This window comes from Pleurodeles waltl, chromosome 2_2, assembly GCF_031143425.1.
Source record: "Pleurodeles waltl isolate 20211129_DDA chromosome 2_2, aPleWal1.hap1.20221129, whole genome shotgun sequence".
NCBI classification, from domain to species: Eukaryota; Metazoa; Chordata; class Amphibia; order Caudata; family Salamandridae; genus Pleurodeles; species Pleurodeles waltl.
The window spans coordinates 1,011,790,192-1,011,817,765 of NC_090439.1; the positions used below are offsets into that span (position 1 = coordinate 1,011,790,192).

The following is a 27,574-nucleotide window of genomic DNA, read 5'->3' on the forward strand; positions in this document are numbered from 1 at the left end:
AAGCCACAAAAGGAACAGAACTGATACGGTTGGGGAGGTGGGGCCCAGCGAATCGTGAACTTTGCTGCTTCGCAAACATCTTGAATGGGAAACGTCTTCAACAACGCATTGCGAACACAGACGTTTCCCATGCAAGTGTAACCACGCTTGCTGGAACAATGCATGGCTTTTTCTGTGCCATAACCTTGCATGTGCCAAACTACACATATGCATGGTTAAGGCACAGAAAAAGCCATGAGTTGTTTGGCAGAGGACGCGCTGAGGTAAGTGGGGCAGGGGTGGGGGAAAATTAAGGGATTGTAGCTGGGCTATTTTTATTCTCAAGGGGTGATGGGTTTAGAAGCAATTCTAATAAGAGTGGTTTCTTTTGAAGGTGGTGCTGATGCAAAAGTATTAATTTTCAGTGCAAAGAGGCTAGCAGGAAGCAAGTGTTTTCACCACAACTTGCGAGAAAGTAGACAGCCTTGAAGCAATCCTCACATCACAGGTTAGTTATCGTATCTCCCTCTATCAGAAGATTTGGACTGAAAGAGCTACAAATCCAACAGAAGCTTTAATGGCAGTCTGAAATGGACATTTCACTCAAACAAAGTGAGATGACATGAAATGCAATCCCCCCCCCCATCCAAACTGGTCCTGTAAATCGAAGAACAATGATTGACTTGCAATACCTAACGGTCAAAAAAACAGGAAAACGCTTGTGGTAACATAGAAAGTATTTTATGACTAACCACATCTTTACTGGTTTTCTTCTAGATTACATATACTCTTGCCTGCATCCCCAGGCCTACAACAAAGAAATATCTTGCAAACTTGGTGTCAACTGACAGTCTACTCCTCAGACACATCAATCTATATATGTGTTGCGCTTCATGAAGGATGGGGACACACCATCAATCTGCAGGTGGTGGTCTGCTGTCTGATGAGCGGCATAGGTGACGTCTCAGTCTGGTGTGGTGAAGGAAGTATATTCAGTACCATCAGGGACGTAGCTTCAGGGGGGTGTTACAACCCCCCTAATAAATGTATTTTGTGACAAATAGTTGGGTGCAGGTGCTTTCAGTCAAGTACGGTGAGTTGTCTGCCAGATTTTGCCACAAATTTGTTCACACAGACAAAAAAAACACACATACTCTCTTCCTCAATCTATTCGGAAAGATGTAAAAATGTTGGTTATTTCACAAACTAATGTTGTTTTTCATACTTAGCACTCCAACCAATATGCATTCTGCTCCCTTCCGGCTGCCACTTGAGCCTCTCTTGTGCGCACTGCTTGTCCTTTAATGTATTTTACCATTATGTGCCATCGTGATTGTCGGAAAATCTGATGCTCTTACCCCTGGCCCCTCCGTCTTACTGACCAAGCTATGCCTATGAATAACATGAGGTATCTCACGCAAGTAAGCTCTGTAAACGCTGAAACCATATAGGTCACAAATGGTGCCCATACTCAGTCATCCCATTTCCAGTGCTAGACAGACCTTTCCCATCCACAGCATGTCCAGAGTCTGTGCTGCTATTCCCTCATGTCTGATGGTCAATAATTCTCACATAGGGCAGTTATGGTCTCTCTGGTTGCACATAACAGTGCAGTATGTGTACCTCTTCTAGAAATCAAGGAAAAGATTTGTCTGTTGGGTAAGCTTAGAATAGTGTAATGTGAGAGTCTAAGATGAGGCCCCAAACATCATATTTACTGTGCCAAAGTGCATAGCCATTATGAGTTTAGCTTTGGACGTTGCCAGAGTAGATGGAGTAGCAAGCCAAAACACCTCCAACAAGTGTCTGTCATGTGTCCATTGCACGCGTGTAGTGTTGCAGGTGTGTAATACCAGTACATCACAGTTTTACGGTAGTCTTCTGCAGTGTCATGCATCTTGAAGTCTTATGTTCTATGGTGTATCTCCACCCACTCCTTGTCAGACACTGATTTTCCCTAGCTCTGCCTCCCTTCTTCTGTGTCCCTGGGTTATCTCTGGTCGAAGTGAACAGGTAGGGTGTTTATAAATGTCAAAGAGCAGTCACTAGTCATCCCTTCCCGTAGTGAGCTATTTTTGGGAGGTCAGCACTCAACTAACCAATGGTCTAGTATTAGCATTCATGACTGGGTGGCGAACCTGGCAGTAGTTTCACTTTGTTTTGTTAAGCCCAAACACATTTTTATGCATTCAAATGGTCTTATGCCTGCTTTGTCAAACTGGCCTCCCAATCCCTGGAAGCCCTTGTCCAGCCAGACAGAAAATTATCCCAAACTCTTGAGCTGGTGCGAAATAAAGATTTGTCCAGCACTGAGAGGGGAACATTTTCAACCCCTGTCTACTGGCCACCAGGTCACAGGCCACCAGTGTCGCCCTGACCACAAACAAGGAATAGAGCGCCGAGGGGTTTCTAGCCAATGAGTTTTCCATATGGCATCACCTCACACCACTTTGTCAATACATCACTAGTTTCTCCTTGGTTTCTTGGCATTGGCTTTCCATTAGGGACAGGTGTTGGGCTGCCTGGTAGTATAGTTTAATATTGGAGAAGTTAGGTCTATCTAATTTAAGGGATCTATGCATAATGTCTATCTTTAATCTGGTTATTTCGCACCCTAGATAACTAACAAATATCCTCTGGACCCTCCCCAGAGTCTGCACAGGCACCAACAGCAGGTGTCAAAGAGGCACCAACTATGGGCAGGATGGTCACTGTAACCACCGCAATTGTTAAACATCAGGACAGACGCTCAATTTGCCATGATCGTAGGTCATATCTCATAATGCTCAGGAGGTGCGAGTCATTTGTCTCTGTTTGGTCAAGAGTGGGGTGATCTGTAACCCTAAGTAGGTGACTCTTCCTTCAGGCCACTGAAAGGGATATTTCACTTAAAGCAGGGCCACCTGCTTCCGCTGTACAGAGAGGTTTTTGATCTGGTATTTGGTTATGTTTATATTGAACCTTGAGTTTCTAACAATCCTCCTGCAAAAACAGGTAGTTTTGTATTTGATAATGTTGATGTGTCAAGATAGTATTTTGGGGAATTTCCTTTGGCGGGCAGTAGGCCTACCCACAAAAGTGAGGTACCATTTTCATCGGGAGACCATGGGGGAACGCTGGGTGGAAGGAAATTTGTGGCTCCTTCTCAGATTCCAGACATTTCTGTCACCAAAATGATGAAAAAGTGTTTTTTTGGCCACATTTTGAGGTTTGCAAAGGATTCTGGCTAACAGTACATGGTCAGAGCTCTAAAAGTCACCCCATCTTGGATTCCCCTAGGTGTCTAGTTTTCAAAAATGTGCAGGTTTGCTAAGTTTCCCTAGGTGCCAGCTGAGCTAGAGGCAAAAATCCACAGCTAGGCACTTTACAGCTCTTTTTTTCTTTGGGAAAATGTGATGTGTCCCTGTTGTGTTTCCTTCGCGAGCATTAGGCCTACCCACGCAAGTGAGGTACCATTTGTATCAGGAAACTTAGGGGAACACAGAATAGCAAAACAAGTGTTATTGCCCCTTGTCTTTCTCTACATTTTTTTCCCTTCCAAATGTAAGACAGTGTGTGAAAAAGAAGTCTATTTGAGCAATACCCTGCAATTTACATGCTAGTATGGGCACCCCGGAATTCAGAGATGTGCAAACAACCACTGCTTCTCAACAACTTATCTTGTGCCCATTTAGGAGATACAAAGTTTTTCTTGATACCTATTTCTCACTTTTTATATTTCACCAAATTAATTGCTGAATGCCTGGTATACAATGAAAACCTGTTGCAAGGTGCATCTCCTTTATTGGCTCTGGGTACCTACAGTTCTTGATGAACCTACAAGCCCTATATAGCCCCGCAACCAGAAGAGTCCAGCAGACATAACGGTATATTGCTTTCAAAAATATGACATCGCAGGAAAAAGTTACAGAGTAAAATGTGGAGAAAATGGCTGTTTTTTTCACCTCAATTTCAATATTCTTTTATTTCAGCTGTTATTTTCTGTAGGAAACACTTGTAGGATCTACACAAATTACCCCTTGCTGAATTCAGAATTTTGTTTACTTTTCAGAAATGTTTAGCGTTCTGGGATCCAGCACTGGTTTTACACTTATTTCTGTCACTATCTGGAAGGAAGCTGAAAGCACAAAAAAAATAGTAAAAATGGGGTATGTCCCAGTAAAATGCCAAAATTGTGTTGTAAAATGGGGTTTTCTAATTCAAGTCGGCCAGTTCCTGAAAGCTGGGTAGATGGTGATTTTAGCACCGCAAACCCTTTGTGATGCCATTTTCAGTAAGAAAACCCAAAGTCTTCTTGTGCAGCCCTTTTTTCCCCATTTTTTTTTTTTTTTTTAACAAAATTTTCGCTGTATTTTGGCTAATTTCTTGGTCTCCTTCAGGGTAACCCACAAAGTCTGGGTACCTCTAGAATCCCTAGGATGTTGGAAAAAAAGGACGCAAATTTGGCATAGGTAGCTTATGTGGAGAAAAAGTTTTGAGGGCGTAAGCGCAAACTGCCCCAAATAGCCAAAACAAGGCTCGGCATAGGAGGGGAAAAAGGCCTGGCAGCGAAGGGGTTAACAAGGAATCCAAGGACCACTGACAATCCTCATGTCTCCCACCCTTTGCAGTGATTTAGCACTAGGTGTCAAAGCAATTTGCACATATGCCAATTTTGCACATTCCTAAAGTTCCATTAAAGGCTCATCTATTCCAATCACATTATAGCTATTACTTGGCTGATTGGACAATTTTAACTTTTTTTAAAACTGAGCTAAAGATCTTATTGAAACCGTTTACAGTTAGAACCTTCTAATATTCAAACCTTACCAATGATATTAATTTCTCTTTGCAAGAAAAAAGTTGCCAACAAAATTTTCAATGAGTCAATTTGACAATTACCTATTAGGAAAGGGACTTACAAGTATTACAGAGTTTTAGCCTGATCATTTTGTTTCTTGAATTTTCTTGCAGATTAGTTCTACATAAACATGATATTAATTTGTTCATAGGTGCCAGTAAATACGTTTAAAAAAATACACATACCTGTGAATAAATATTTACCAGTGGAGATTTATTTATGTTGTACTTAAAAAGTTGGAATCCTCAAGCAGCCAATGTTTACAAGTTCGTTGCTCCAGCCCTAAAATATTGAAGAAAATGTCTGAATAAAAAGTTTTGCAGTCTTCAAAATAAATAAACAAAATCAAATTCTACAGACTTCAAAACAAAAAAAAAAACTTTCTAAATACATTTAACACTACCTATGTGGAAATCATTGAAGTGAAAAGGATGAATAAGCAATGGCATAGTTGGTTTGAAAGGTCTATAAATAAAGGTCGACAAATAAGGAGATCAAACATGCAAACAAAGTAGCTACCAATCATACGACATCATCAGTAGATTAACAAACCGCACCTAACTTCCGAATACTTTGCTTTCAAAATGCTTGCCAAGCTGCATTTTGTATGGTAGACCACGCAACAGCAGGTTCCATTACTTAAGATGAGAACACTTATATGAACAAATTCAACACGGCCAAACTAACATGAAACAAACCACTCTGATCAACTTCATGGTATAGCTACATAAAATCTTACATGATGGCCTCAATACCATAGTAGAGTCCCTAAATACTCAGGTAGTGGAGAGATTTAGCAATATACTCATTTGGATGCCCCTCATCGCATTACTCACAAACTATGTTAGCAATATCCAGGCTACAATGACAATGTTGAACATACCAACAGGTAAAAGTCGTGACAGACAGAAATGTATTGGGGTTCATTGAAACATTGAATTTGGAGTTTTACTAATGGTAACTTGCTAAAATATATGATTGTGTTATCAGAGTCAATCATATAATCGATTTGGTGCATAAGAATAATCACGTTGGGTGGGTACATTACAGAGAATAAAGGGGGGGGGGGCGATTGAGTGATAGCAGCCAATGATGTTACAAACATAGAAAATATATATAATAAAATAATTGTGTTCGCTGGCCCATTAAAGGTTTGCCAGAAGGCAGGAGTGGGTCATAGAAGTATAGCGTACAACACAAGCATGACATAACGCATCTTTAAAAATGTACTGTCATTATAATAGGTTGTAATTGTTTCATCCAAAAACAATTTAATTTTTATTCACCTCAATGGCGACAGGGCAAAATAGCCCTATGTATGCAAACGTGACCAGATTCAAAATCACTGATCCTTCAATTTTCTTACGCAGATAAAAGTAAGATATGATGTAAGAAGCAACATAGATTGGAGCTAATTTAAAACACACACTGCTTCTAATTTAAACTCACTGCAGCACACCCTTTGTCTCCATGGACCAATAAATGTTTAAATATCATGAAATAATGAGCACCATCTTTTACAGAGCAACTTTTAGATAGCAAAATTAGCCTCAAAAAATCATTACAGGCATTGAACAAAATAAAAAAAAGAGGGATATTAAAGCAGCCAATTATTCCCTAAATTTAAATTTGTTTAGCCACACTATCAATTACAACGCAGTTTATTTTGCAACTTTGCCCCCATATCGCATCTAACCTACATTCTCTCCGGTAGTTACAGTCAATGGCTTCTATTTCTGGGCATATGATCTCAAAATAATTTTCAAATACAGGTGAAGCAGAGTTAATAAAAAATGTATACACCTAGATAGCCTTCCGGAACAAAAAGGTTTTGGTACCACGAGCAGTCAATGGAGTTTTCATAACATGGATATGGAACAGACTGCCTGAGATATCGGATTAAACCACATCATTTAAGGTTGAGAAAAAAAAAACGGAACCCATTTTGTTTAGTTCTTTAAATTTCTATATGATGTCTCAAGATTCAAATAACTACGATCTCTCTCTCTACAGGGAAAGCATCATAGTCAGCAGCAACACTGTACTGGTGGATGGAGATAGTGGGCAATGTTGCTCATTTTAGGGGGTTGGAACCTTTTTTTGTTTACCATCAGACCTTTTCCTAGATCAAGAGAGAATAGCTGAAAATGGAGAAAAGACGTAGACAAATATAGGAACACACTGACAAAGGGCGAAAGCATGGATGAACAAAAAGAACATTCAAGAGTTAAGAAACAGGTAGTGGAGGGTGGTGAAAGAATCAGACCTTAGGTGGAATCAAGAATAGACAGCATTCTTGGTTTGGCAACCTCGGCATTCGCAATGCAAGAGGTGAATGCCAAAGGGCCCCAGCCAAATCTATGTATTATTATTATTTTACAAATTAAGCGCTGTGCCTCCACATTGTCCATCGCATGTTCTTCCTTAAATATTTTGCCTGATTTTCTAATAGATATGCCATTTGCCTTATTCATCCAGTGAAAAACAATATATAGAACACTGAATTCTACCCTTAAAGTTCGACACTTACACTAAAGTAACAAGGAAATAAACAGAAGGTAATAACGGCACTGGGTGTACACAAAGAATCTTTCTGCTCATGTATTCGTGCAGGGAGATGGGTTGGTATTGTTAGCGCAAGTCTGGACATGTTGGCGTTTTCGGCAGCCGCTCATTTTCACAGCATTGCATAAAGCAAAGCAGGTAAAAAAAAATAAACAAATGGAATGCAGCCCAAAGGGCAAATCCAATCTTCACCTAGCCACAGAATGACAGAAGAAGAATCAATCACCCAAAGCTAAGTTTATTGTTTCATTTTCAAAACCTCTCGTTCCTCCTCGGATTGCATTCAGCTACAGTGGAATAGTACACGCAGCCCGTTTCTAAAGCACCTAGGTTTGATATTGAGAGGGACACAAAACCCCCACATCTCCTAGGTTACTATAATAATCTTAAAACCTTCTATTACGATGCCTATGTGCATGGTGTGTTAAAAGAATGTCTTTCAAGGGTTGTCAAAGCCGCATAATGAAAAGCAAGGTAAAGAGGTGAGGCAGAGACTGGAGAGGACGTGGGATGGGGCAAATTAAAATAAAATGATAGACCTCATAGGGCAATATACAGTTTCACTACGAACCAACCGCAGACACAGGCCATATTGTACTTTTCCGATAAAACAGGTTTTCAGGGGCTCATATTTTCCCCATTTTTCTATTCTCAATTCTTTACTGAGTTTGCTGTGACCAATAAAACGAAACAGCACAGGGCTTTTGTGTTTGTAGTTTTGTATTTACTTACAATTAGTTTGTGTTTTCTTTTATTGTTAAAAAGTGATGGCGGTGTGCGTAGATTTGCACTTGGCTGGAGTAGCACTTGGCTGGCGGTGTGTGTGAGTTGCCACCTGTCTGGCAATGTGAGTAGTGACTTGCTGCTGGTCACTACACACACTACTAGGCAAACCCCAGTCCACAAACTCCGTCAGCCGGTGTGATTGCTGTGTCACGCATGTGGGCCTATGCAAGTGATGGGCCCTTGATTGGTGCTGACTTTTGATGTGAGTGTTGTAATGTTTGGGCCCGCAACTGGCAGTATGAATGGTCTTCTGTGTGTCACGTATGACCACTTACAAGCTATGAATCATTGGTTCCGTTTTTTGACCCTTCAATTAACAGTGCATTTCAATTTTGTGAAATCTCTTGTTAATATAATTTTATATATTGAACCATCACTCACCCTTGTGCCAAATCCAACCACTGAGTGTGTAACAATAATGGTGTGGAGCCTCAAGACGTATTTATTGCACTTCTCACAGCTGGGAATTTAAAAACCTGCTCTGCTGTACTCAGGCATAGAAGCACACTCCTAACGCACTAGGTGTCTCTGGTGGGACCCCATTAATGAAGCATGCCATCAACTAGGCTGATGTGTGAGAGTTTTTTTTTTTAAACAAAACCCAAGGGTGTTTTTTCACAATTTGCATGTTTGGGACACCACAGAAGTAAGAGACTTGGTGGCGTGCTCGCTTTGTAAAGAAAATCTATCAACTCTAGATATGTTGGAAAGGTAGACACCCAGGGGAGTACAGGGTGGTGTGCCTCTCTTGGACTCCAACACGTTTTCTTACCCACAATGCTGTGAAAAGTTCAAAAAGTGATTAGAAACAGAAACAAACCACACATTTCCCAACACCCAGTGTACCCCTCTCGGTCACCCAGTAAAAATGATACCTCACTTATGTGGGTGCCAAAGCAGAGTCAACCTAAAAATGTACAAAGAAAAACTACGCTTTTGAACACGCGTTGATGCCCCCTCAATCTCAACACGTTTTTGGCCCCTTCCCTGTAGCAGGCACTTGGCCCACTCACACAAGTGAGAGATCATTTTTATCAGGAGACCGAGGGGGACCTGATGGGTAGGAAATTTGTGGTTCTCCTCAGAATGCACAACGTTCCATCGCAGAAATGTGGGCAAAATGTGTTTCAGACAAACTGAGGTCTGCAAGGGATTCTGGGTACAAAAATATGTTAAGAGCCACACAAGTCACCCCATCACGGATTCCACTAGGAGTCTAATTTTAAAAAATGTACAGCTTTGCTAGGTTTCCATAAGTGTTGGCTGAGCTAGGGCCCAAAATCCACAGCTAGGCACATTGCAGTTAGTTTTCAGTGGAAAAATGTGATGTGTCCACATTGCGTTTTGGGGCCTGACTGTCGTGGGCACTAGGCCTACACACACAAGTGAGGCACCATTTTGATCAGGAGACTTGGGGGGAATGTTGGGTGGAAGGAAGTTTGTGGCTCCCCTCAGACCGCAGAACTTGCATCACAGAAATGTGAGGAAAATGTGTTTTTAAGACACATTGAGGTTTGCAAGGGATTCTGGGTAGAAAAAACATGGTAAAGCCACGTAAGTCACCCCATCCTTGACTGGATGATGTCCACATTGCGTTTTGGGGCCTTTACTGTGGCCAGCACAAAGCATACCCACAAAAGTGAGGTACCATTTTCATCTGGAGAATGCAGAATAGCAGAACAAGTGTTCTTACCAATATTCTTCCTCTGCATCTGCGCCATCCAAATGTACAAGTGTGCAAGAAAAGTCATTTTGAGAAATGGCCTTTAATTCAAAAGCTTTTATGGGTACCCCCAAATTCAGAGTGGTGCTAATAACCACTGCTTCTAAATTCCAGATCTTGAGCCCATTTCGGAAGTACGTAGGTTTCCTTGCTACCTCTTTTTCACTCTCTATATTTTACTGAAGGAATTACCCGGGACACAATGAAAACCGATTGCACGGGGCAGCACATATTTTGGCTCTGGGTACCACGGGTTCTTGGTGAACCTACAAGCCATATATATCCCCGCAACCAGAAGGGTCCATCGGACGTAATGGTATATTGCTTCTGAAAATCTGCCATAGCTGGAAAACGTTACAGATGAAAATGTAGACAGAAATGGATGTTTTTTTCAACTCAAATTCAATTTTTGTTTTTGCAACTGTTACTGTCTATAGGAAAACCTTGAACGATCTACACAAATAGCCCCTTGCTGAATTCAGAATTTAGTCTACTTTATCAGAAATGCATAGCTTTCCAGGACCCTTCATTGGTTTCATATCTATTTCTATGCCTAACTGAAAGGAGGATGAAAGCACATAAAATATGAAGAATGGGTATGTCCCAGTACAATGACAAAGCTGTGTTTAAGAATTATTTTTTATGATTCTAGTTTGCCTGTTCCTGAAAACTGGGAGATGATGATGTTATCACTGCAAACTCTTAGTTGATGCCATTTGCAGGGGAGAAAAAAAACAGATGCTTTTTTCTGCAGCACTTTTTTCCCAATTTTTCCCCAAAACCTCAAAATGTAGCTGTATTTTGGCTAATTTCGCAGTCCCCTCCAGGGGACTCCACAAACCCTCAGCACCTTTAAAATCCCCAGGATGTTGGGGAAAAAAAGGACACAATTTTAACGTGGATAGAAAATGTGAACAAAAAGCCTTGAGGGCCTAAGAGCAAACTAACCCAATTCTCCAAACAAAAGGTGTAACACGGTGGTGGGTTGGGGGCTTTTTCAGAAATGCGGATTATAGGAGGCTTTTTGCATATACTGACGAAAAAGGTAATCAATCAAGAATCAATTTAACAAACCTTGTTCTTTAGAGATGGAGGTCTAACATTTGCATGAATCCTAAGCCATATCAAAAACTACATTGTTCTGCTTGGTAGGACTGAGATGTTCTAGTAGTTTTCATTGCAGTGTTGGTCAGGACTGCACTATTCAGAGACTACATTTAGCTTTTTAATAAGTAGCTTCTAACAGGACTTAAAAGTGGTGTAGTACCTACATAAGTAATCAGAAAACTTAGCTTTAACCCTTCTGTCCTTAATTACCCACTGAAGAAAAAAAATGTTGTGCATATATATAGCAAGGAAAAGACTGTGCTCCCAGCAATCTTGGGCAGCTTTAGACTTTAATAAGAAAAGCAACACTAAAAAACTTGCAGAAACATTCGGCATTGCTGCCTTCTATTAGACCAGGCCACAGAAGGAAAAACTCCAGTTAAAAAGCATCCACTCTCTCCGAGCTTAACAACCGGACTGTCGGAAGTGTGAAAGGGTGAGCATCCAATTTCAGCTGCACTGTCTAGTTCTAGCTCTGTTGTTCACCTTATTTGCGGGCATATCATGTTCCTCCAATTTATTTCTTCGCTGAAGATTGTTCATATCACATTTAAGGGTTGTGATTTTTTTTTTTTTTTTAAATAACTCGCATCATGCAACTAACTTTGAAATTTATATTCCACTACCTCATATTGTGAAAACAAATTTAAATTTTCAATCAATTACACTCACTTGTCATGATGCATTTGACATTTATCTTACTGGTCACTGCATGTACAGTTCTTTGATTAGAGCATCAAGTTTATACTGTTTCATAACCGGCATCTTATTTTCCAATGAAAAAAGTTATCCACATTTTTAAAGCATTCAGTTACGGTCTTTAGCTCAGGGAACTATATGGCTCAAAAGATCTGTCAAGTATGATTTAACATTGCTGGCCGCAGTCCTCACTGTGCATATATGGCGGGATTCAGAAGGACTATCTCTGCCCATTCAGGTCAGCTTATTGTCTGCTCTTTGGAGGTATTTCACACCTGTTCAAGGCTGAGCATACGTTGAGAGCTGGTAGAGCCTTCTGACAGATCCAGCAGGTGAAGGGTAACTTTTAAAAAGTTACTTTTCCTTAATATTTTTTTTTTAAGTCTGACTTCACCATTGCATTATTTTAAGAACTATTTAAAAACGTTTGTATTTTTAGCTAGTCCCATTCCTGTGATAAAGTATTACTATTTTAATCTGCAATCTTGTGTTCTACAAAGGACACTAGGCCTCACCCAGTGAAAATAGCTTTTTGGTCCTTTTCATTGTAATGATGTGGTAAAATTAACTTTCTACAGGTCCTGCTTTTAAATACATTGTACCCTGCCTAGTGAGCTACAAGGTCTACACAGTGGTTACTTAATATTTAAAAGAAAGGTCTTTACCTGTTAAAAATGACTATTTTAACAGGTCAAAGTCTGGGTTAACTCTGCAACAGTTTAGATAAACATGGTAGGTCTGAAAAAAAAAATTGAACTGCTACTATACTGGATGGCACAATAGGAGCTGCAGTCCACTAGTGGCTTTTAGTTTTCAGGCCCTGGGTGCACTTTCAACACCTTATTGAAGGTACTTATAAGCACACTTGTCAATGTGCCAATTAAGAATAAGCCCATTCAAACATGTTGGAAGGGGGGCGTTCCGGGTAAGTCTTCCCTGGCTAGCAAGGGTAAAGTGCACAAACTTCTAAAGGCAGCAGAAATACAGGGTCCGCCGAAGGGCGAAAAATGTGGGATGATCAAGCAAAAGGTGGTCATTTGCCCCTGGCACATCCAGGTCTTCAATAGCATGTTTGCTGATGTTACTCATCAACTGGTTGTAACGGTTTACGTTAAGTCAGTCAATATATTTTCTCAGTAAATCTTCATCTCCATGCCAACAAGTCTTTCATAAGACCCGCCGTAGCAGGAAGAAAAAAATTGAATGTCGCAAATGAATTCCAAAGTCATTAGGAACCATGCCTGTGACATCCAAAACTGAGTTACTAGAAAAAGTGAGCATTCCTCCTTCCTCACTTTCTGAATAACCATCTGATTCATTGCAAAGGGAGGAAACGCACAAGTGTCCGATCCCTTCCAGCTCTGAAGAAAAACATTCACAGCTTGGGCTCCTGGATCTGACATCCAACTGTAATAAATCCTCAGTTGAAATGTCAGTCTGTTCGCAAAGAGGTCCATCTTTATGGGACCCCAAGACTGGAAGATTTTGTTGAAGCAATCCTGATTGATCTTCCAATCGTTGTAATCCCTGAAAAATCTTGAATTCCAACCTGCAAAGACATTTGCCTTCCCAGGCAGGTATTGCGCCTACTGTAGGAAGTTGGCTCTGTATATACTATCTCAAAGTGAGAGACAGTGTGCACAGAGTCCAAGAGTTCCCCTTAGAGGTTGACAGTGGCAAAATTAGATAATTCTAATGCTCTATTTTGTGGTAGTGTGGTGGAGCATTGGGCTTATCAGACGGAAGTGTTAAGCATTTGTTGTACACACACAGGCAATAAATGAGGAACACACACTGAAAGACAACTCCAGGCCAATAGTTTTTTTATATAAAAAAAGTATCTTTTCTTAATTTATTCTAGAACCACAAGATTCAAGATTTGAGGTAAGTACATAAAATGCAAGGTACTTCACACAGGTAAGTATAGAATTTTGATTCAAAGCAGTAGTACAAACAGTTTTCGTTAAAATGGCAATAAGCTATTTTAAAAGTGGACACAGTGCAAAAATCAACGGTTCCTGGGGGAGGTACGTTTGGTTAGATTTCTCAGGTAAGTAAAGCACTTACACAGTCAGTCTCCTGGGCATAGGCAGCCCACCGTTGGGTATTCAAGGCAACCCCAAAGTCACCGCACCAGCAACACAGGGACGGTCAGGTGCAAAGGTCGGCCCAAAACACATAGGCGCCTATGGAGAACAGGGGTGCTTCGGTTCCAGTCTGCTAGCAGGTAAGTACCTGCATCCTCGGGTAGCAGACCAGGGGTGTTTTGTAGAGCACTGGGCGGGGGACACAAACGGGCACACAAAACACACCCTCAATGGCACAGGAGCAGCCGGGTGCAGTGTGCAAAGTAGGCGTCAGGTTTGCCATAGAAAGCAATGGAGGGACCCGGGGATCACTTAGGCGATGCAGGCAGGGCACAGGGGGACTTCTCGGTCCAGCCACCGACTGGGCTAGGAAGAGGGCCGTCTGCTGGTCACTCCTGCACTGGAAGGTGGTTCCTCTCCATCCTGGGGGCTGCGGGTGCAGTGCTTGATCCTGGCATCAGGTTGCTTGTTACCAGGCAGTCGTGGACAGGGGGAGACTCTGGATCACTTCTGCAGGCGTCACTGTGAGGGTGTAGGGGGGTCGACTCAGGGTACTCACGTCGTCTTAGTCGCTTGGGAGTCCTCTCTGCAGTGTTAGTTCTCTGGAGCTCGAGCCTGGGGCGTCGGGTGCAGAGTGTGAAGTCTCACTCTTCCAGCGGGAAGAGAGTTCTTTGAAAGTTTCTTTAAAGTTGCAAAGTTGTTGCAGTTTTTGAACAGTGCCGCTGTTCTCTGGAGTTTCTTGGTCCTTTGGGTTCAGGGCAGTCCTCTGAGTCCTCAGAGGTCGCTGGTCCCTGTCGGATGCGTCGCTGTGCAGGTTCTTTGAGTCTGGAGACAGGCCGGTTGGGTCCAAGTCAGTTGTCGTCTCGGCCGTCTCTGTGGGGCTTTCAGGTCAGCAGTCCTTCTTGTTGTAGGTTGCAGGAATCTGATTGCCTGGGTTCAGAGTCGCCCCTAAATACTAAATTTAGGGGGGTGTTTAGATCTGGGGGACAGTAGCCATTGGCTACTGTCCTGGAGAGTGGCACAGCCCTATTCCTATGGGGGGAATCCTCCAATCTCAAAATGGAGGATTTCTAAAGGCAGGAGTCACCTCAGCTCAGGGCACCTTCGGGGCTGTCCTGACTGGTGGGTGGCTCCTCGTTTTCCTCATTATCTCCTCCAGCCTTGCCGCCAAAAGTGGGGGCAGTGGCCGGAGGGGCGGGCATCTCTACTAGCTGGGATGCCCTGGGGTGCTGTAACAAAAGGCATGAGCCTTTGAGGCTCACCGCCAGGTGTTACAGTTCCTGCAGGGGGAGGTGAGAAGCACCTTCACCCAGTACAGGGTTTATTCCTGGCCACAGAGTGACAAAGGCACTCACCCCATGTGGCAAGAAACTCGTCTGGTTGTGGCAGGCTGGCAGAAACTGGTCAGCCTAACACTAGAAGTCAGATTGGTATTCAGGGGGCATCTCGAAGATGCCCTCTGGGTCTATTTTAAAATAAATCCCACACTGGTATCAGTGTGCATGTATTGTGCTGAGAAGTTTGATACCAAACTTCACAGATTTCAGTGTAGCCATAATGGAACTGTGGAGTTTGTGTTTGACAAACTCCCAGACCATATACTCTTTGTGGCTACCCTGCACTTACCATGTCTAAGGTTTGGATTAGACACTGTAGGAGCATAGAACTCATGCATGTATGCACTCACCTGTGGTATAGTGCACCCTGCCTTAGGGCTGTAAGGACTGCTAGAGAGGTGACTTACCCATGCCACAGGCAGTGAGAGGTGGGCATGGCACTCTGAGGGGAGTGCCATGTCGACTTAGTAATTTTCTCCCCACCAGCACACACAAGCTGCGAGGCAGTGTGCACGTGCTGTGTGAGGGGTACCCAGGGTGGCAATAGACATGCTGCAGCCCTTAGAGACCTTCCCTGCCATCAGGGCCCTTGGTACCAGGGGTACCATTTACAAGGGACTTATCTGTGAGCCAGGGCTGTGCCAATTGTGGGAACAAAGGTACAGTTTAGGGAAAGAACACTGGTGCTGGGGCATGGTTTGCAGGGTCCCAGCACACTTTCAATCATAACTGGCATCAACAAAAGGCAAAAAGTCGGGGAGTAACCATGCCAAGGAAAGCATTTCCGTACGCCTATAAATTGATTTTGTGTTCTAAATAGAACATACAAAGCTTCTTGGCAAAGGTTGCCAGATCCAAAGATTTAGTTCCTCCCAAACGATTTATATAAGCTACTGCAGACATTGTTCATTTTCAGTAGAACTGCTCTGCCTTGCAGACAGTTCTGAAACCCATGACTAGCAGTTTATTCTAAACAGTTTATGTAGTGTAACCTCTTTTTTAACACCACCCACCCATCTCCTGTACATGCAAACAGGCACCCCAGCCACCCCAACCAAATGGGCTTGCTTCTGATTCTAGAATAAAGTCTGGTGAGGAACCAAAGATTGTCGAATTTGACTCTTCCTCTAGGCAAGACTGCTGGTTTAAGGATCACAGTACTTATGTTTGTAAGCGACTATGCCAATCCTACAATATTTTGCAACTGTCGTCCCAACCCTCCCGACTCACAAGCAGCACCTCACTAAAAACACAAACAGTAAGAGGAGACTTGTGACAGCCTTTACACATGGACTCAAGAGTGTGACATCTCAGGGAGTGTCGTGGTTAAACTAGATTACCCCTTTCTCATATTAACAACATGTCTCAATCAAACACAGGCAATGAAGAAAATGCAGTAAGGTTTCAAGTGGGTTTTATTTCACAAAACTGCAAACTGCGATAAGTTGTATGGGCTGCAATGATTAGGATAATGAATAATGCAAGAAACAGAATGGTAAAGACCAGAGTCATTAATATGAAGAACCCCACCATCTTGCAATGACATGAAGTGTGAAATATGTCCTAATACTGTAATATGTACCTACTCTCTAACCTAGAAGAGAGCTAGGCATGTTAAACCTAATCTGCCAATGCTATGTCCATAAAAAGAGCACCCCCCCAACCTTTGCTACCTTGGAATGAGGTCTCTAGCACAGACTCCGTAGGGACACAAATACTGGGTCAGCGTCAAGGCGACGTGCGCCATCGATAACAGCGATGGCATCTGGTCGGAATCCCTCTGACTATCGGTCTAAATGAGGAGTATTTATGTAGATCCGCTTGGGCCCCTGACGTAAGTCTGTTCCCAAACAACAGATAACAAGACATGCTCGGGACGGTAATTTATGTAAACAATTCCCTCAAAAGCGTGAAGAGGGAAAGTACCTAACGTGAAAAACTACAGTTTGTTTATCTTTGTTGCATGCTATTGACGCCTTAACGCGGTGGCACTGATAACGTAAACTAAAACATGGGCCTAGCTAAAAACAAAGCAGCCTTCTTAAAATATTTAATTAAATAAATGCGCTAAAACAGAGCAAAGTAAGTAGGGTAAAAGTCACTAGGTGATGGGGCACGAGTCTGCAAGCCAAAGGTTAAGCTAACTCCTGTTTCCCATTAAAACAAACTAGGATTCACTACACCCTCCCCATTGCCTTAGCAAGTATGACGCCATAGTAGTGACACCATAGAAGGTGAACGAACCCACGTGCTAAAAATGCTCGGGACTAAAAGCTAAAGGCATAAAAACTAGATTAAAAAAAAAACATTTAAAAACGTGTTAAAAATCAATAGCCAAAAAACATATAAAGAGATTTAATGTCGACCATGAGAAGCACAGCAGGCCAAAGTAAGGGCAATAAATGCAAACTTTGAATCTGGAAGTATAAGCCAATCATCAAAATTTTCTAACAATAGTCATGATCTTGAAGAGCATCTTCGAAGCCATCGAATGGAAAGGACCTCAGAAAAAAGGCCACATCGCCAGATGTTAGATCAATCACAGGATTGGCAGACGGATCCACGGAGCAGTAGTGCGTAGTTTCATGGGCATGTCCACCTGCAGGAGTAGCACTCTCCACAGCGCCAAAAAGAGCCAGATCGTTCCCAATGGCGGCTCATAAGTGGCCTCGCGAATCAGCCTTAGTCTCAAGGGGCACGACCGTGAATGAACCCTCATTGGCGACATCAGCAGTGCTTGGTCCAAAGGACACAGTGGCATAACAGCAAGACACGTTGTAGGGCAAGGGTTCGAACCGGCACCATACACAGTGAAAGGCGTGGTCGGAATGACAATGACCAATCACGCTCCAATTCCTCCAGCAATGAAGCATCAAAGACCTGAGCCATGCGTTCACGGCACAGTTGAGCTGGTGGAAGCGGCGCCATTGCTTTGCGTAGCTGGAAAGACACAACCACTGCGAATCATAAGAAATAGCAGTAGTATTCAACCAATTAATGCCTAAATTATAGGAAAGCCTCCAAACACACTTGAAAAGAGTGAATGGATGGCCAATAGAATGACTCCGAAGACAGTCTGGAAAATGGACACGTAACTACTGTAGAAACTGAATTTGCTTAGCTAATTCCTGGTCACATACCGCAACAGCTTTGATCGCTCAGCACCACATAACTTCCATTTGAACGTACATGGAATGCTGGTCGAATCAAAGGGGTGGGAGTACCCTTCAGTAAACAGGCCAAATTCACAACCCCTGCATTGCAAAGGCCGTGAAGGGCACCTGCTTGCAGATCAATGAATGACTAACAGTAGTCTTGCATTTGCTTCTGCTGAGAAAGACCTCTGTTTCGCCGTTCAGACACTTGTATTCAAAGGGCAACTCCCACCCTTCTTTAATATATCTATCGCCTAATCACTCGTACCTGCCCAGGGCAAGACGTTTCAGGCATTTCGAAAAACGAAAAGTAGAAATGGGCAGATTAATAATGACATGTAGGAGCCATACTGTTGAAGGACTCTCCGCAAGTGTGAAAGGCAACTTTTCTAATTTCTCTATGTGAAGCATGGTAAAATTTGCTTCCTTTTTAGCCATTGACTGTTGTTCCCTGAATAAATTAAAAGCAGTGAACAATTCACTACCTTTAATGTACTTCCATGGAACTCAGCCATTTTTCACAATCTGTAAAGTCCAGCCTAACTGTGTGATGGAACGCAGCTGACTTTGCCCATGATATAAACAGGACATGTCTGTCTGAATGATATCTGTCGCAGATGACACTATGTTTGTCAGGGAGTAAATCCTGTGGACTGAGTGTTTATGCAGTTATCGACAACAGCTAAAGCCTTTTCTAAGTTTTCCTTATTTGTTTACATAAAAAGCACAGCAGCTTCTATCTGATCTCATTATATATAGCATAGATTAATCTTTTAGAGCGTGGCTTCCTAGGACCTAGCAAAAAGTCCTGCAAGTCTATATCATCAGAAAGAGTGTTAAGATGTTCTTTAATGACGGCTAACGTGTTAGACTGTACCCATTCTTGGCACAGTTTACCCACACTGTATGTTGTAACTATGCCCGTGTTTTGACTCGAGACGAAGCAAGGATCTTGCCGGCTAATCTTAAAACCCCCTGATGAATGCAAAACACGTGCCTGACATCCATTGGTGTCCACTGGCCAAATCAACCACCCGCCGGGGCTGGAAAATGAAGAGTTATAGGTACCAGCCTGAACCTTTGCAGCTAGATCTTATTCGGTGATATTTAGGAAGAATCGCCAATCATTAAACTTTGCCAGTGTGGGAATACTGGGTGCGTTCATTTCTTTTATTTTTGCTAACCCCAGGCAGGATGTCTGTTGAATGGTGTCATTTAAAAAGGAACAGGAATTAGGCATGCTCTAAATAAAGCTTCCATACCCCGTATTTACCAATCTTGTGTTTCATACACTCTTTAAATCAATAATGTTCTTCCAGTATTTATAACCTTCAACTGCAAGACGGGAAACAAAGGAATCTGAATAAATCAGCTTTCTATCAGTTAGCAATGTTCCTAAATAGTATGACTCTGCATTTTGTGTGTCATGGCAAGAAAAATATGTAAATGTATCTAAATAACTTTTTGGGCTCCCCACTGGTGGTGTTGAACAGTGTTCCCACTGTGTGTAGTTAAGTGCTGGTCTGTGTCTAGTGGCACAGTGCAGGTAGTAATGTCCCTAGTTGTTATAGCCGGACATTTCCCCCATAATTAATTGTATGTCTATATACATCATCGCTTTCAAATACTGATTAGTCCTTCATTTCAACATAGAATCGACTGCTTGGCCATCCCAACAGATACAGATACAACAACAGGTGTAATTACATCAGTCATCATAATTTTGAAGACATATGGAATTTGAATGACCTCAGTAGGCTCGTATATATCAAATCGTACGTTGTCCCACACAATCCCATCAGGAATCCATACAGTCGAAATGTTCACAAGGGACAAGTCTCTTCGGCCCTTATGTGAGGAAAGATATGGAGTTAAGACCTCATCGAGTGGATGAGTCTGAAGAAAAGTAATTAATGTCAATGAAATAACCACAGGCAGTCTCTGCAAACGCAGCAACAGGTGCATTACTGGTACATGGATCCACTTTGCGTGGAGGCCCATAGTAGGCGGTGTCGTCAGTGTGTGCAGTGTTGGTGTAGAAAATAGCCAATTATTGGACAGGTGCTGTCGTTGAAATAGTAACTGGAATCAGCAACAGCTCATTTTCCGCCCTCCCCACGATCAAGGAGGTATTTGTAGCATCACTGGACATTGTTGTGTAGTCCATAATAGTGTTATTATTCCTTCTTTGAAGAGGTATGTCCTGCTGGGTAGTGAGAGGGACCGGGAACTACCCAAGGGACTTCTGGCTTTATTGTGAAGGATCGGCCACATGGTGAAGTTTGACGTTGTCTATGGAAATTAATTCCCTCTTTTGGAACCAGGCAGCGATGGTAATATGACAGCTCTGGTACCTTGTACTCGCAGGACTGGGACCAGTGCTCTGTAGGATGGACGAATTCCTTCTTCACAGCGATCTTCTCATGAACCAGATCCCCAACTTTAGGAATCCAGCCAGTGGAAGTTGTTGGTAAATCCCTAATGCCTAAGGTGGATGCACTGGTTGATGATTTATCACGAAATTGCTGAAGCTCCTGTAAAACAGTCAGACGGTCATTTATGTCAAAAGGAGTGTCTGCTGCCACCAAACGAGGGCAATCAATATCTGGGACATGCATAGGTATTCCAAAGAAAACCACATAGGGAGCGCGTCCCCCCCAAGGACAGTCTTGGCAGACTATTTAGTGCTCTCTTGACACCATATAGGTGATTAAGCCAACTACGGCCAGAACCTAATACTCTAGTTGTTAGGACTACTTTAGATCATGGTTCCGACTCTCCACAACCGAATTTCCCTCGGGATGGTATAGTGAGAAGTAATGGAGTTTAACACCCATCGTCCCCCATGGTGTCCCTGAATGCCTTGTAGAAAAATGCAGGGCCCTGCTCCAAATGGAATGCTGCAACCGTATATGTACCAATAAAGATCAGCAAGTCTTTTACAACAGTTTGAGCATCAGCCGTCCGCTGTGGCCATACCCACAAGAATCTACAGCGACTAAGATATATCTGTATGCACCATCAGGTTGGAGTGGGCCGCAATGGTCCAGGGACACACATTGTAGTGGCCTTCTGGACACTAAGACGGATGTCTGCGGTGGGAGTTTGATTTTTGAGCCCTTGATTTGCTGGCAAATGTCACAACAAAGGACAGACTTTTTTGTCTGTTTGTATGGACCTGGCCACATGAAACGTTTCTGGCAACAGCGTTAGTGTGGCCGAAATACCAGCATGTGCAGAAGCGACACCCTCATAAGCTGCTTTTATTAGATCTAATATCTAGTCTTGATTGGGGATCGCTCGATCTCCAACCCCAGGAAGTGTTGATTAGGCAATATTCTGTGCACTGATGTGGTAAAAGTATTTTGTAAAGTACGCTTTTGGAAGGGGCTTGCCTTCAGCCGAAGCTTTCATGGTAGTCAGAATTTCATTATTCAATCTCGTCTGAGAATGAGTCACTGCAGCCATAGAGGCTGTAGCTACTGCAGATTTGGTAGCTTCATCAGCCAAAGTGTTGCCGATAACAACTCCTACACGTTGGTCGCCCAATGTATGTACTACATGGACACAAGGTAGCTTATCCAGAGTTCTGTGTTTTATGGTGTTCCCTTTGGAATCTCGAAACCTGTTCAATCGCCAATGATTAAGATAATCATTATAAGACTTTATGCAGTAAAAGAGTCCCAGACAATCGAAGTCAGTGATCCTGGCTCTGTGTGCTCTAGTTCTGATATGAGGGCTTTAAGTTCAGCCAGCTGAGCTGTAGAGTCCCCTAAGGTCTGTGCGTAGGTATTGTGAGCTTGACATGTTGTGCATAGTCAGGAATGTAAGTTCTGCCAAAATTAAAGAAACCAAGTAAAGACTGTAGTTTCTTACGAGTGTTAGGTGGGTAGAGTTGAGCACATTTTTCTGGAAAGTGTGGGGCCAGGCTCTTCCCCACATTTGATAGCTCATATCACAGGAACCAAACCCCGAGAAAGGCTACTTTACTATTTCTAAAGTTGAATTTGTAGCCAAGGGCTGCGAATCCTAAAACGATACGATCGACCCTGACAAGATTAAGGTTGAGGTCGTCATCTGTGAGATAGATATCATCCACATGACAACACCTCAGAATCAATATCATGTAATATAGATGTTACTCGGGCTGAGAGTAGCCCTGGAATGTTCTTGTAGACTTAGGGTAAACAACAGAAGCGTTTTTGTGAGCCAAATGAGAAAGCACTCAAGTACCGACTTTGCTGTGCTAAGTTTTGGCAGAAGAACCAGTTTGAAATATCCAACATTGTTTTAAACTTTTTTGTGCACTATGTTGTTAATTAGTGCCGTGCTATGTCAATTTTGTATAGCGTAGGTACGTGTATGACTGTTTAAGTGTCTGTAATCTAACACTATTCTGTAGGAATAGTCTGGTTTTGCAACTGGGAAAAATGAATTATTCATTGCAGCAGCACAGGGATCAGTCACTCTCTGATACTCAAGCTGAACGAGGATCTCCCTATCTGGAGCTTTAGCTTCGTGTTTAACCCGTTGGCAGCCAAGGACGTAACGGTTACGTCCTTGGCTGCGGTGCTGAGGCGTCAAGGACGTAACCATTACGACTTTCGACCGGCTCGTGGAGGGGGGAGCACTACCTCACTTGTGTGGGTAGGCCTAGTGCTTGCAATGAGAAATGCCCCAAAACACTATCTGGACACATCAAAATTGTCAAATACAAAACTATCTGTTTTTGCGGGGATGGGGGAGGGGGCAGCACCTGCTTTTTTGGTCCTGGGTTCAGCAGCCATCTAGGGAAACCTACCAAACCCAGACATTTCTGAAAACTAGACACCCGAGGGAGTCAAGGGAGATGTGACTTGCGTGGATCCCCCAGAGTTTTTTTACCCAGAATCCTCAGCAAACCTCAAGTTTAGCCAAAAAAAAAAAAAAAAAAAAATTCCCACTTATCTGTGCGGGATCACCACGGCGGGACAGATTTCCTACCACCCAGCATACTCTTCAGTCTCCCGGTAAAAATGATACCTCACTTGTGTAGGAGGGCCAAGTGCCTTCGACAGGGAAGAGTCAAAAACATGTCGAAATTGAGGGAGAACCAAAGCAGGTCCAAAAGTGCAGTTTGAAAAAAAAAAACAATTTAGGCTGACAAGTGAGGCAGAATTTTTATTGGTATAGATGCGACAATGCTGGGTGGTAGAACTTTGTGTATTCCTGCAGATTCCGGAAGGTTCAATCACAAAAATGTGGGGAAAATGTGTGATTTCCAGCAAAGTTGGAGGTTTGCAGGGCATTGTGGGTAAGAAAAGGGTGTGAGGTGCATGTGAAGCACACCACCCTGGACTCACCCAGATATTTAGTTTTCAGATGTGTCTAGGTTTTGTGGATTTTTCTATATGGTAGCGTCCCAAAGTCCAAAAAGTGCAGCCCTCATCATTCCAAGTGGTACGATTTTGAGAGTTAGACAAGCTCTCATGGCCCAAATGTAAAACCAAAACGCAAAAAAAATAATCAGATGTCCTCTTGCTTGCCGTGGGATAAGATGTTTTAGTGTGGGGGGGGGGTAGCTGAAAGACTGTTACCCCCTTCAGTTGGGGTGGGGCATAACCATGCCCATACTAGTTGGTAGCCACCACCCCAATATTTATTAGTAGGCTTTCTGCCTCACCCCCGCCCAAGGCAGAACAACTTTGGCCCCATTTATATGGGGTGGAGGGATGGCTATAATCCCCCCCCCTTCTTTAAAAAAAAAAAAATTGTCTCTGGTGAGCTTTCTGCCCCTCCTTGGGGGCAGATGGGCCTTCCAAAAATAGACCGATCTGCCCCCAAGGGAGGGCAGATATGGGCAACACTAATATGACCCCATGGGGAGCGACCCCTGCCCAAGGGGCTGATTCCCCCCCCCCAACAAAACTCACATATACACATGCACACCAATCCATGGTGCCAAAGTGGTTTTTGTCCCCTCCAAGGGCAGATCGGCCTAACAGAAATAGGCCGATCTGCCCCCAAAGGGGGCAAAAATAGCCTAAAGTAAAACTGCCCCCCAGGGGAACGACCCTTGCCTAAGGGGTTGCTCCCGTTATGTGAAACTGACCTAAAAAAAAAAATCCCTGGTGTCTAGGGGTTTCTGCCCCCCTTGGGGCAGATTGGCCTAATAAAAATAGACTGATGACCCTGGGGGGGGGGGGGGGGGGGGGGGGGGAGAAACGGCCTAAAGATAATTTTGCACTCAGGGGAGAGACCCTTGCCTAAGGGGTTGCTCCCACATCTTAAAAAAAAAAAAACAACAACAAAAAGAAAAATGATTCCTGGTGTCTAGAGGTTTCTGCCCCCAAGGGGAGCAGAAATGGCCTTGAAATAATTCTAAAATCCCTGGTGTCTAGTGAGCACGTCTGCTGCCCGATCGTGAAACCATTGGGCAGCAGAAATGCTGAGAAAGACATCAAGGGAAAGGCCTTTCCTTTGCTGCCTCTCTCGCCCCCTCCAGGTGATCGGAAGAGAAATGCTTCCTCGAGGGCCAGTAGCAGGACGTAACAGTTATGTCCTGGGCACCCGAGCGGTGCTGCCCAGGATGTAATCGTTATGTCCCAGGCACCTGAGGGGTTAAAGGGTTACATTTTTTGTGTATCTCTGACAATTCGGATTTACAAGTTATTTTTGCAAGTCTGGGATTAAAAAAAAATATTAGATTTGATTCAGTGAGGGAGCCTCTAAGAACCATTGTTACTTTAAATTTAAAAAACAAGTTTGTTTGTCCAATTTCTGATTTATCACTTACATGTAAAATATCAGCAGATTACCTGTCTTAATACTGTAATTCCAGGATGATATTTTAGGTATCTGGCATTTGCGAGTCAGAAAACTGAACTTGCTTTTCAGAGATAAACCTCAGGGTATGAAGCTTGTCAGATTCACTACAGCAAAAGGACAGGCTTTGTTTGAAGGGGATGACAAATAAATGAACCATAAAAAAAGCCAAAGACATTCACAAAAAAAACAAAAAAAAACAATAAATTTGTAGGATTCTGGGAAAACCACTTATATTTGCTAGTTGTGGTTTCCAAAGTATACAACAAAGCCATACCTTGTGCCACCCACCAAGCTTTAAAGCCCAATTTGCCAATGGCACAAAAAAAAAAAATAGCCAGCAAAGATTTACTTAGTGAATATGTGGATGCACACACAAGACAATTTACATTATCAAATGAGCATTCGCAAACACATTCAATTGCTTACTTAATTCTTCATAGAGACTGAATAGAAATGGTACCTAGCACAATGGAAAAACACTATTACAATTTCAGTTGTACTGGAGACCACAAATTGAATCAAAGTCTATCACTATTTCATGCTTTAGTTTTTTTATGCTTTTGTGCCATTGTTATGCCTAGGTCACTGTATTTATAAAAAAAAAAAACACTGCAAAAGTAAGATAAACGATTTGTTGAAAGAGCAGGTCTGTATCCTTTAATGGACTAAAGAAAATATTTTCAGGAACATGTTTATTACGTTCTACACATTGCATGCTGATAACTTCTAAGAATGTACTATATTCCAAATTCATGGTAGTTTACTTACCTCAGAAGCATTAAAGGATGAGTCAAACTTGCTGGGATTGGAACTCAAACTATGCAGATGTTTAACTCATTGCCATTTTCGACGTTTCAGCAATATCAGCTAGCTTTTAAGCGCTTCACAGGCAGCATGAAGTAAGGAAAATGTTACTTACGCTGTAAAAACCTGTTCATGGCATATATTGCTGTAGATTTACATGCTCCTGCCATCTAAAGTTGGGCTGGGACGTTTACAACTTGTTTTATGCACATGGGCATAGACTCCATAGTTGGACTGTTTTCCTGCATGGTGGCTGAGGATGAAGATGCTGCATGAAAATGCACAGTGATGACCATGCAAGAAGAAATAGGCAGGAAATAAAGTTAAAGATAAAAGATATCCGAAACAGGCAAAGGCTTCTGGGTAGGAGGGTGTGTGCATGGGAATCTACAGCACTACATACCAAAATCAGATGCATACAGGCTAAGTAACAGTGGAACAGGGAGCTGCATTTTGGCTTTGGCCTAGCAGGTTTGAGTGCACTTGATTAGCTGGCGAGCGATCCCAGCTTTGGAAAATAGCACTGCCTTTGAGTGGTTTGGACTAGACTACAAATAACTGTTACCTTTTGCTAAATGATTTTGTCGTATCAATGCAGTACATGATAGCCTTTTACATCTAGTTTGTTAACTGCTCTCTGCTACTGAGTCTGAGAAGAACACCAAGAGTTCAATTGTCTGGTTGAGGAGGAAAGAAGAGATCCCACCTTGGATAGAAACTCTGAGTTAGTTCTAAGAACTACCCTGTCTGCATGAACCTTGGAAAAGGGCACTTCCAGCACGAAAGCTTGTATCTCACTCACACACCCAAGAGAAGTGATCACAACTAGAAATGCTACTTTTCAAGAAAAAAAAAAAAAATGAAGAGGAAGCAGGGGCTCAAAAATGGGACCCATGTACACAAAAGTGGACAACGCTGAGGTTCCAGGATGCAACTATTGTTATCCTGGGAGGTATAACCCTCTTAAGTCCTTCCATAAATGCTTTATGGATGGGGACTATGGACAATGAAGTATTCCCTGTTCTGTAAGTATGCTTCCACTGCAGTCAAATGTAAACAAATGGATATGCAAGACAGGCATGACCACCACATGCAAAACAGTAATAGACTATGTCCTACACTGGCGGTTTTAGTGGATCAATGTGTCTGGGCAGGCAGAGCAAGACGAACCTCTCACTCTGCAGCATAACTGGCTCGAGTAGTGGGAGGGCGAGCCTCTTTAAGCAGGGATGTGGAATTCCTATCGCACGACGCCCGGGACATGTTTGGGGTCAAGGACATCAAGTTTTCATTTTTGTTCTGTCCTTGGGACAAGTGGGCCCAACCCCCTGCAGCACAAACCCTTTGGCTGCAGGTTTACAGAGAAGAGAACTGTCTGCAGTTGAGCTAATATGGGTCTACATGTTAATGCTGTTCAAACTTGCATTTATAGTTCATTAATGAAAAGCCTTCATTATTAGGGTGAGCGCTGTAAATAAATGTTTAAAAAGGTCACACTACACTACTGACGGTGGTTCCAGTAAAAAAAAAAAAAGTGTACATATGTTTGAAAAGTTTAACAATATGTGGCTGAGAATAATGCTCCCAGAATGGGATTGCAGAAGCTTGCAAGAGTGATGATTCTTCGTTTTCAAAATAAAATGTTCTGAAAAAAAAGCGAGTAGGAAAAAATGTTTTACTATGAA

The 27,574-nt window shown here is 42.7% G+C and overlaps 1 protein-coding gene across 10 annotated transcripts in view; it reads right to left on the minus strand.

Annotated features, from left to right (window-relative positions):
- The window catches only part of CYRIB (CYFIP related Rac1 interactor B), a 316,777-nt gene that overhangs the window by 145,424 nt on the left and 143,779 nt on the right, over positions 1-27,574 (minus strand). For all 10 annotated transcript variants that reach the window (XM_069220746.1, XM_069220749.1, XM_069220753.1 and 7 more), the window contains exon 3: positions 5,005-5,101. The gene's annotated coding sequence lies outside the window, so the exon portion shown is untranslated. The remainder of the gene's footprint in view (positions 1-5,004; positions 5,102-27,574) is intronic.